This window comes from Haliotis cracherodii, unplaced genomic scaffold (assembly GCF_022045235.1).
Source record: "Haliotis cracherodii isolate W230 unplaced genomic scaffold, xgHalCrac1.p SCAF_7, whole genome shotgun sequence".
Taxonomy (NCBI): Eukaryota; Metazoa; Mollusca; class Gastropoda; order Lepetellida; family Haliotidae; genus Haliotis; species Haliotis cracherodii.
In genome coordinates this window covers 51,224,205-51,235,304 of record NW_027266330.1, presented here as the reverse complement: position 1 = coordinate 51,235,304, position 11,100 = coordinate 51,224,205, and positions in this window count along the sequence as shown.

Sequence of the window (11,100 nt, the reverse complement as noted above, 5' to 3'; positions counted from 1 at the left end):
CCGGATCTTCACGGGTCTATACAATGTAGTAGTACACATTTGTGTCTTTTTGGCATGCCAGAATCATGGATTCGAAACCAAATGCCCTGGTTATGATTCCTGGTTTGTAACTTAGGTACTCTTCGATGCATCACATACATATACAATAACACGAGAGCAAGAAACACGTTGGAAATATGCATATGTCAAGAACGATATCGTATTCAGAACTACATTTATATTCATGTGGAAATGATCAAGCTCTTTGATTTGGACAAAACAAAATATCATTATCATCATGAAATTGAACGTTAGAAATAAAGAATTGGTGCATTCATGAAACTCATACATCTTTGCAACAGAGTACTTATCTTAACGATAATTTCGGTCTCTGAAGCGTAATGCAGTAATTTCACTGTCCTTCCCAACGTGAAATACGTGCTCGAAGGGGGAAAAGTCAGTGTAAACTAGGAATTACTATACGACGATCAATAGTGGGAGAGATTATACTTAGCAAGAAGCCATGAGTCTCTATTGTGTTTATGTATACAACATATTACCATGGTACCAATTCCTTCATAAATGTTTACAGCAATAGGAGTTGCCGAGGCTATTCCTAAGGGGAACATAGGTACACGGCTATCATCGTGGATTAAAGATAGCTGAATGTCAGTTTCACTGAAGGTTAACACCAAGTTTAAGGTTCCAAGAATTAGGACACTGGCGTGGCAGAAATACATCATGGCACACTGGAACATAGAAAATACAATTATCTATCCAATATTGATTACTAAAAGTTTGTTTTGGTAATGTTTTACGTCTTAGCATCAAGGAAGTAAAGAAGGCGTTTTTATCATTCCCAGGTTCGCTGACTTTGTTAATGCATGTCATAGATACCAATTGCGTGGATCAATGCTCATGATGTCAATCACTAGAATGTCTGGTCCAAACTCGATTATTTACAGACCGCCGTCATGTAGTTGGAATATTGCTGAGTGCGGCGTTAAACAACAAAAAAACACATGCCAATTTTAGCATGCCATATTCAACCATTTATGACAACAGTGTCCCAGAAGGTCTACAGCAAAAAGAGTTGCCGAGGCTATTCCTAAGGGGAACATAGGTACACGGCTATCATCATGGATTAAAGATAGCTGGATGTCAGTTTCACTGAAGGTTAACACCAAGTTTAAGGTTCCAAGAATTAGGACACTGGCGTGGCAGAAATAAATCATGGCACACTGAAACGCTGTATATCCTTCATTCATCCGACGAATGAGTAAGTATGTCCTACGAAACGTTGTATTCCTCATAGTAACGAAGCTGACGTTCATAAATTCTCATCCTTATATATAATATGTAGACAACTCTGGATATAGTACTTCATATGCAGTTAAACTATACTGAGTCAAATTAAAAACTTTTTAAAAGTAATCCCATATATGATATACAACGGTCAAATGTATGAGAGAAGGTAATTTTTAATCATTAATGTCCAAAGAAGGAATTTAATTAACGGTGGTAACCATAATTTGTTCCAAGCACCTACAGTATTCGGTAATAACATCAACAGTTTAAATCAGAAGTCCCAAGCACGAGAATCTGATGCCACACATGTTCAGTAGCGTGTATGGCCACCATGTGCATTGACAACTGCCACACAACGCCTCCGCATGGACCTTGTGATGCTTGTGAACACATGATTGGGAAGACGACGCCATTGTTGCTGCAAAATGGTGTAGGATCTTGCAAATTCTGTGGTTGGTTCTGGAGAGTGCGCAGACTTCTGCCAAGAGCATCCCAGACGTGGTCGATGGGATTGAGGTCGGGAGACCTTGACGGCCACTCCATGACGTTGACTCCCGAATTCTGGAGGAAATACCTTGTCAAAATTGCTGTGTGGGGTCTGGCATTGTCGTGTTGGAAGATAAAACCGGGTCCATGTGCTGCCATAAAAGGCAGAACTTCTGGTCGCGGTAAGCAGCAGCGTTGAGGTTGCCACGGATGACAAGAAGCCTGGATCGTGCATTGCCACAGAAAGCACCCCACACCATGACACTTCCGAAATCTGTCAACTTCCTGTAAACAACACTGGACGTAACGTTCATGACGGCGCCTCCACACCCTCGCCCTACCACCAGCAAATCGAAGATTAAATCGGGATTCATCACTGAAGACGACTTGATTCCAATTCGATGGATTCCATCGCGAGTGTCGCTGTGCCCACAATTGACGTTGATGTCTGTGTAATTGAGTCAGAATCGGCCCGCAGTATGGCCGTCGTGCTTGAAGGTGAGCAGTTCTCAGACGGTTTCGAACAGTTTGCGCACTCAGTCTACCCCTAAACAGTTCATTTCTGGTTGATGTAGCCGTCAAAAATCGGTTACGGAGGTGACGTAAGACAATCTGACGATCCTCTGCATGTGACGTCACACGTGGTCGACCTGGCCGAGGGCGATCAGGTTCTTCTACATCAAATTAGAACCAGTTTGGACAGTGCTGTTTTCGTAGCCTTCAGTGCAGATCGAGAGATATCTGCAGGCTGTGATTGGAGGATATTCTTTAAGATTTTTATGTCTTTCAAATGTACAACCATCCAGTTATTAAAACTGACATTGTTTTTCTATATTTAGTACTGTCTTTTTCAACATGATGACTTATGCTGAATGTGACCACAGCTATTTTCAAGTAGGTGACATTTGGTGCGAAACTGGGGTGGTGTGTTTAGCTTCCTGTACTCGGAAAAGAAGCTGGCTAAGCTAGTCATTTTTTATTTTTTTATTGCTGCTCTAAGGCCAAACTGTGCACACACGTACAGGTAATAGCTGTTCATGCTTAGTTATTTTTAAAAAAATATAACGTTACTATAGAAGTCTATGGGAAAACATTTGGTTGTGTGTAACCATCAGCGGTGGTGCCCGTTTGCTGTAGACGCGTCTGTAAATCATAAAAAGTCCGTCGACTACAACCCATCGTCCTTGCGACTTCAACTACGGACGTTCCCGTCTGCATCATGCCGATGGCACGTTCACGTTGCACATTTGAAAGGCGTGGCATGACAAATGGCCATAAAGACTTTTGTTTTCTTGTGTTTTTCCTTTTTTTTCTGTTAATGACTGCTAACAAGTATGGCTGAAACACGTGCGGTATTATGGCCACGTGACTTGTTGCACGTGAAAAAACACTTTTGCCACTATAGTGCTGTGCACATGATTTTGATTGATTCACCTCCACAAAAACGGGTGTTATCTGAAGACAATACGTGGCCATTACTGTTTAAATACACAATAAGGGCCCACAATGATAACTTGTCAAAATGTTAAAATTTAAGATTGTGAAGTTTTTAATTTGGTTCAGTATATATATATATATATATATATATATATATATATATATATATATATATATATATATATATATATATATCTTCTATGACACAAGACAAAACTGTTCCCCGGAATAGAATGGTCTGGCTAGAGAAGAATGGACCTCTACAGCTATAAACCCTGTGGGTCGTTAACAAGGTTGGTCATTCGTGTGCGAGATTAGTCGCGAGGATGATGCCATGGTTTATTACCCGTCATTGCTACTGCCAAATAACGCGACGACATTGTTGCAATAATAATAAGAAGGAGAAGAAGAAGAAGAAGAAGAAGAAGAAGAATAGGCCATTTATATTACGGACCCATGAAGATACGGGGTAGAATAGGTCTTCAGCAACCCATGCTTGCCGTAAAAGAAACTTTGCTTGTCGTAAGAGGCAATTGTTCGCTTCAACTAAAGTACGTGATAGGATATGAAGCTGTTAACATGGCGAAAAATACTTGCCGTAAAAGGCGACTATGTTTGTCGTAAAAGGCGACTAACGGTGGATCGGGTGGTCAGGCTCGCTGACTTGGTTGATGCATGTCATTGTATCCTAGTTGCGTGGGTTGATGCTCATCATATCAATCACTGGATTGTCTGGTCAAGACTCGATTATTTTACAGACTGCCGTCATATAGCTGGAATATTGCTGAGTGCGGCGTTAAACAACAAACAAACAAATATCAATCCGAGTAATTATAATCATAAAGATGCTATGCAATTAGTATCTTAAGATGGTTTATCGTTATCAAAATTGGAAAGCAACACCACCCGATCTTATACACCGCATTAAACACATATTAATGGGTTTTCTACCTTGACGCCCTGTGTTTCTTGTTAAGTTTATTCTTGTATTGATTATACAAGCTATAGGAAACGTTGATAAATTGGCATGTCGTGTTTACAAGATAGTACTGACTGTTACCCTGCCTGGCGCCTGGAATTAAGGTAAGAAGACAATGGGTGGTTCGAAGTCAGTATGTTCATCTGAGGCATGGTATATCTGTGGGCTAGCTGTATAAAACCCGACATTAGTCCGGACACGCACGCACGCACACACACACACACACACACACACACACATATGCATGCGCGTGTCTTGCTATGTAAGTAACATAATCCTTTACGTAACGTTAGAAACCCTTTCACCTCACCTGTTGCCTTGTCCAATAACTTCACAAATCTATAGCAATACTTCTACTTGCATTCGCTTGTAATAACAAAGAACATAAACACTATAAAAATCGCAGATATTTTGAATTTTCCTATGTGTTAAAACAACAGTGTGCCGTTATATATATACAGGTATTTTGAAATATTTGCCGGCACACATGTACGCCAGGTAATTCAAGCAGACAAAAGACAGATGATCTCACAAAGTCTCAAGTATCTCATGTATATTTGTGAACCAAAGGAATTCAATTCGCACAGCAATATATTGACTAAATTGGTAATGATCACTTTTTATAAAAAAAAAATTATATAAACTCCGATCAGAACACAAAAAACTTAAATATGGGAACGTTTGTGAGATGACAGGATGCCTGAATGGAAATATACTGAACCGCAAACGAAACGTCACCATGGATAGATAGATATATGAGAAACCTTATTTGTCCAAACACTGTTAACATACTTTGAGACATATTAGAAAGATGAAACATGGTAAAACTGATCATCAAGGTTGAAATTGACTTGTCAAATGTTCTTAAAGTGAAACACAACACTAGTCTCTAAGAAAATGTCATCACAAGTCAGTATTTGTGTGTCCGCCATGTGCATTGATGACTGCTGTGCAACGTCCATACATGGAATGGAAGAGGCGGTTGATGAAGGCCATAGGCACTTGAGCCAACACTCTGAGGAACGCCTGACGCAGTTCAGCTGCAGTTGTCAGCCTTGTTGTCGGACGTCATTCAGCCGTCTTTGAATCTCGTCCCACGGATGCTCAATGGGATTTAAATCGGGACTGAGGTCTGGCCACTTCATGGTTCTGATGCCATTCTGCTGGAGGAAGTCTCTTGTTGCTCTCGCAGTGTAGGCACGGGCGTTAGCATGCTGAAACTCGTGGTTGTGGCGACGTGCCAATTGAGGTATGGCGGTTTGTCCAGCTTGCAATCATCCAAGGCCTTGGTGTCGCTGATATCTTGTCAATCTCGGCATGTGGTAGCAATTCCAGTAACGAATGATACTTATCCAATCTGGGTGGATTTTATTAGGGCAAGAAATGGGGGAATGCATGCGCATTAAATTTGCAAGGAACTCAAGTGCATCGGGTTACCATGGCCGTTGGCGTTATGCGTTGGGCGATCGGTTTTATTGTCATCTGCTTTGTTTTTTTTAATATCAAATTTCCCGGACTAAGTAATGTTAAATTTTAGAAACTTTGACAAAAATTATCCAGATATTTAAATCACAACTTTTCATGCAATGTTACTTTGAGCGACGTTTCTTTTGCGGTTCAGTATATGATAATTAATGGTCACAATGGAACGCCGTAGTTATACGCTGATAATTATCAAAACGTTACTTCCCTAGGTGCTTAAACTAAACCGATATCATTGATATAAATGTTTGCTCTTACGTGTGACAATTGGCCTAAAAGGAATATATTTTTCGAATTCAGTCTCCTGTCATTGTCCCCGAAAACCCCAGGTCGATGCCACACATGGTTTTGCTGTATAAAACTACCTCACTAACCCACAATCTCCGCACCATAAAGCATGTATTTGGTTCGCTGACTTTCACGTGGTTCTTACAAAGAAGAGTAGGTAGCATGCTTTTGTAATCAGTGATGAAATCAACCTCCTTAAAGTTTAAACTGTCTTCCGCTGTCTTGGTGCACATTGAACACAGAGCATCAGAGAGGAATCTGATTGAAACATTCATGACATTGACCTACAGCAGACATATGTATTTTCTCGCATCTTTTGTACTGATCCCCGATCCCCGTTCTTTGTATACCTTCAGGGCGGGTTAAAACATGTTAACTCTAAATAACAGTGAGACCGATGAAAGACCTTAGTTCTCGCTATGCTAAACAAAGATCTGATGACATCCCATTAAGGGTCACGTCAGAACGACCTTTCGTTCAACCAACCATAGTGAGTGAATATGGTTTTACACCGCTTTTAGCAATATTCCAGCAATATCACGGCGGGGGAGACCAGAAATGGGATTCACACATTGTACCCATGTCGGGAATCGAACCAGGGTCTTCGGCGTGACGAGTGAACGCTTTAACCACTGGGCCACCCGACCGCCCCGACCGATGAAAGAAGTAATTCCATCACGAACCAAGTGTTTGTTTCAATTAGATCTGTTAAGTTATTGCCGTTTTTTGTGTGTACAGTTTACAACACCATTGCTGAACACCATATCAAGTTGACAACAGAACTTGACCAGGGATTGACATATGTCAGAATTCTGGTCATTCTTACTGTGGGAATATCTGATATTGATTAACAATACAACTGTTGTCGCTATTTGTGTGTTGATATGTCCCATCGAGGTAAAATCTTCTTCCAGGTGTAGAAACCGCCACATATGTGAATTATGTCACTACAGTAAAGTACGGTTATAACGAACTCAAAGGGACTACTAATTTTAGTTCGTTATAACCGTAGTTCGTTATAAGCATATATACAGTATAACAACATCAAATAGTCGGGACCAAAAAGTAAGTTCGTTACATCCGTCAGTTCGCTATAAGCGTGTTCGTTATAACCGTAGTTTACTGTACTTTCCCAAACAACATGGACAGAATTCGATATCTTCACTCGGTTTAGTGAAATGGTGTCACAATATATACCATACATGTTGATTAATATATGATGAATTACTCATATTCAAGATATTTAATTTGTTCGATACACAAACGAACACACTGGTATGTTGTTTGAACCGACGTTCATGAACGCATCACATGTGACCTCATAGATCCATGACTCGAGATGCACCATTTGTCTCGTGCAGGATTAGTGTGTAAAGTTTTGAAACACGTACAGAATATTGTGATAAGAATAAAGTCACTCTGTGGTAACACTTGACTGATAGTTAGTTTTGTCATTAAAAAACATCTCTTCACAACGTACATACATTTACGTCTCTATATGTTTTTTTTATGGTTCGCGCTGTTTTAGTGGTGAGTATATAATACGCCTGAGGAAACGCTGAAAAAAAGCAGCCAATCAACATTCAGTCAATACCATTGTGTCGGACTAAATGCCCCGATGGTAGTTACGTAATGTAATTGTTTCTCATCTTTTGATGCCATTCGTGAAGTTAAGCAACGTCGGTTGCGGAGAGTCGTTGGATAGGTGGCCGTGTTTCGGCAGCTTGGCCCCTAGGAGTGTCTTGGGCTTCGGTCCTGTCCCACACTGAGTGAGTGAGTGATTGAGTTGGGTTTTACGCTGCTTTTAATAGTATTCCAGTTATATCACGGCGTGTCAGCTTAATGTGGGAGGAAAGCCCGAAGTGATGCAGGTCTCAGACGTTTACCACTTCGGTGAAACCCACGAGCACGGGTATGGTACTGACAAACCTAGAAACATAATCGGGGTGAACCGGGATTCGAACCCACAATCATAGGTTTCTGGCGTGCCCAAGGGACGCAATTTTGCACAGCGAATCGCGGCGCCTTAGACGACTGGGCCACCCGTGTCCCCGTCCCCCACTGAAGCACATGTAAACAAATGTGGTGTCTCCTGGGGCAGGTTTAGGGACTTTGTTCGAAATGTGCCTCTGTTCACCCAGCAGTGAATGGGTACCCGGTAGGATGAGATTGAAAAGTGGTTATTAACCTTCCAGCGCGTAACAGGCAGCATGGGTTGAATACTCCCCAGGAAGCTGTGACCAGGGTAATAATATCGCTTTGAGCAGGCCCCCGTGTTGTGTGGGAATATACGTAATACAAATGTTGGTTCGTTGGTTGGTTTGTTGTTAAACGCCGCACTCAGCAATATTCCAGCTATATGACGGCGGTCTGTACAATAATCGAGACTGGACCAGACAATCCAGTGATTGACATCATGAGCATCGATCCTCGCAATTGGGATCGATGACAGGTATCAACCAAGTCAGCGAGCCTGACCATCCGATCCCCCGTTAGTCGCCTTTTACGGCAAGCATGGGTTGCTGCAAACCTATTCTACCCCGGATCTTCACGGGTCTAATGAAGAGTGTATGGTTACAGTCAGGGACCTGACCTCTGATCTGCCTGGCTCAGGATCCATACAGAAAACAACTATTTGAGCCTGACCATCCGATCCCCCGTCAGTCGCCTTTTACGACAAGCACAGTCGCCTTTTACGACAAGCATAGTCGCCTTTTACGACAAGCACAGTCGCCTTTTACGACAAGCATAGTCGCCTTTTACGACAAGCACAGTCGCCTTTTACGACAAGCACATTCACCTTTTACGACAAGTATTTTTGGCCACGTTAACAGCTTCATATCCTATCACGTGCTTTAGTTGCAGCGAACAATGTTACAATGGTAATGCACACAAGTGAGTACCTAGCTGCTTCGTATCAAGAAATGCCATTTGACAAATTAAACATCACCACCCAAGGGGGTTGAAACGTCATTCATTGTTACATTTCCGACATGTCAGGGGACATGGAGATGAAATAATGATTCACGGCTGGTTAGTGAAGAGGAAACGGTTGATGATGGTGGCAAATGTATGGGTTGGCTCTTTTAACCAAACAGATGGAAATGGTACAAGTTCCCCATACATCGGCTGGTGGCATTGGTTAGGTACACATTGTCACCTTCCTCTTCATAAAAATGCCACACAGTTAATGGTATTATTTATACTCGTTTTGGGTGGTCAGACTCGCTGACTAGGATCATGTAGGTCATGGATACCAATTGCGTGGATCGATGCTCATGATATCATTCATTGGATTGTCTGTTCCAAACTCGATTATTTTCAGACCGCCGTCATATAGATGGAATATTGCTAAGTGCGGCGTTAAACAACAAACAAGCAAACAGACGTATTTGAAGACCTTGAAATAATTTCTGTCTGTATAAAACGCTTCGAGGCAGTTTAAGTTCAAGGACTGTGTCATTCGTGTTGTGAATGTTATGTGTAAAAAAAAAGAACAGAATATTATGTGTAAAGGAGTATTCATGAAAAAAGATATCTGATTTCATTTGTGTCAACGTACACGAACGTACAACGTACGCCTGTTTGATAAAATACCAATACACAGGATTGTGAGACGAGCATCAGGTGCGATCACTGGGTGGCGTTATCGTTAACCCGTCAGACACGTTTATTGCATCGCACAATGAGTGCATCCAGTACATCCGTCATATAAGGCAGCCCCGTAGAAAATCGTGGTCTGTCCAAAGCCAGCGAACCCGTGAAGATTCCGGGGAAGAATAGGTCTTCGGGAACCCATGCTTGCCGTAAAAGGTGACTATGCTTGTCGTAAGAGGAGACTAACGGGATCGGGTGGTCAGGCTCGCTGACTTGGTTGATGCATGTCATCGGTCCCAATTGCGAGGATCGATGCTCATGATATTCATCACTGGGTTGTCTGGTCCAGACTCGATTATTTAAAGACCGCCGTCATATAGCTGGAATATTGCTGAGTGTGGCGTTAAACAACAAACCAACCAACCAACCAACTTCATTAGATGGCGCTTGAGGCTTGAACTGCTGAACTAAATAACTGTACAGTAATGGTATCTCCACAAAACGCAGTCCACAAAAACACCAAAAGAACCAAATTAGACATAATATAAAGTCGCAGTTGAAGTAGGGTCATAACCATCGTACGTCAGACGTAAAATCTCTTGCATAAATGATACTATGTGTCTTAGCTTTTGTTCTGGGAATATATATACTGAACCAAATTAAAAACTTCACAAACCTAAAATTTTAACAGTTTGACCAGTTATCATTGTGGGCCCTTATTGTGTATTTAAACAGTAATTGCAACGTATTGTCTTCAGATAACACCCGTTTTTGTGCAGGTGAATCGATCAAAATGATGTGCACAGCACTATAGTGCAAAAGTGTTTTTCACGTGCAACTGGTCCCGTAGCCATAATACCGCACGTGTTTTCAGCCATACTTGTTAGCAGTCATTATCAAAAAAAGAAAAACACAAGAAAACAAAAGTCTTTACGGCCATTTGTCACGCCACGCCTTCCAAATGTGCAACGTGAACGTGCCATCGGAACGTCCGTAGCTGAAGTCGCAAGGACGATGGGTTGTAGTTGACGGACTGTTTTATAATTTACAGACGCGTCTCAAGCAAACGGGTACCACCGCTGATTCCCCTCGGCCAGGTCGACCACGTGTGACGTCACATGCAGAGGATCGTCAGATTGTCTTACGTCACCTCCGTAACCGATTTCTGACGGCTACATCAACCAGAAATGAACTGTTTAGGGGTAGACTGAGTGCGCAGACTGTTCGAAACCGTCTGAGAACTGCTCACCTTCAAGCACGACGGCCATACTGCGGGCCAATTCTGACTCAAGTACACAGACGTCAACGTCAATTATGGGCACAGCGACACTTACGATGGACTCAGTGGAATTGGAATCAACTCGTCTTCACTGATGAATCCCGATTTATTCTTCGATTTGCTGATGGTAGGGCGAGAGTGTGGAGGCGCCGTCATGAACATTACGCCCAATGTTGTGTATGGGAAGTTGACAGATTTCGAGGCGGAAGTGTCATGGTGTGGGGTTCTTTCTGTGACAATGCACGTTCAACGCTTCTCGTCATCC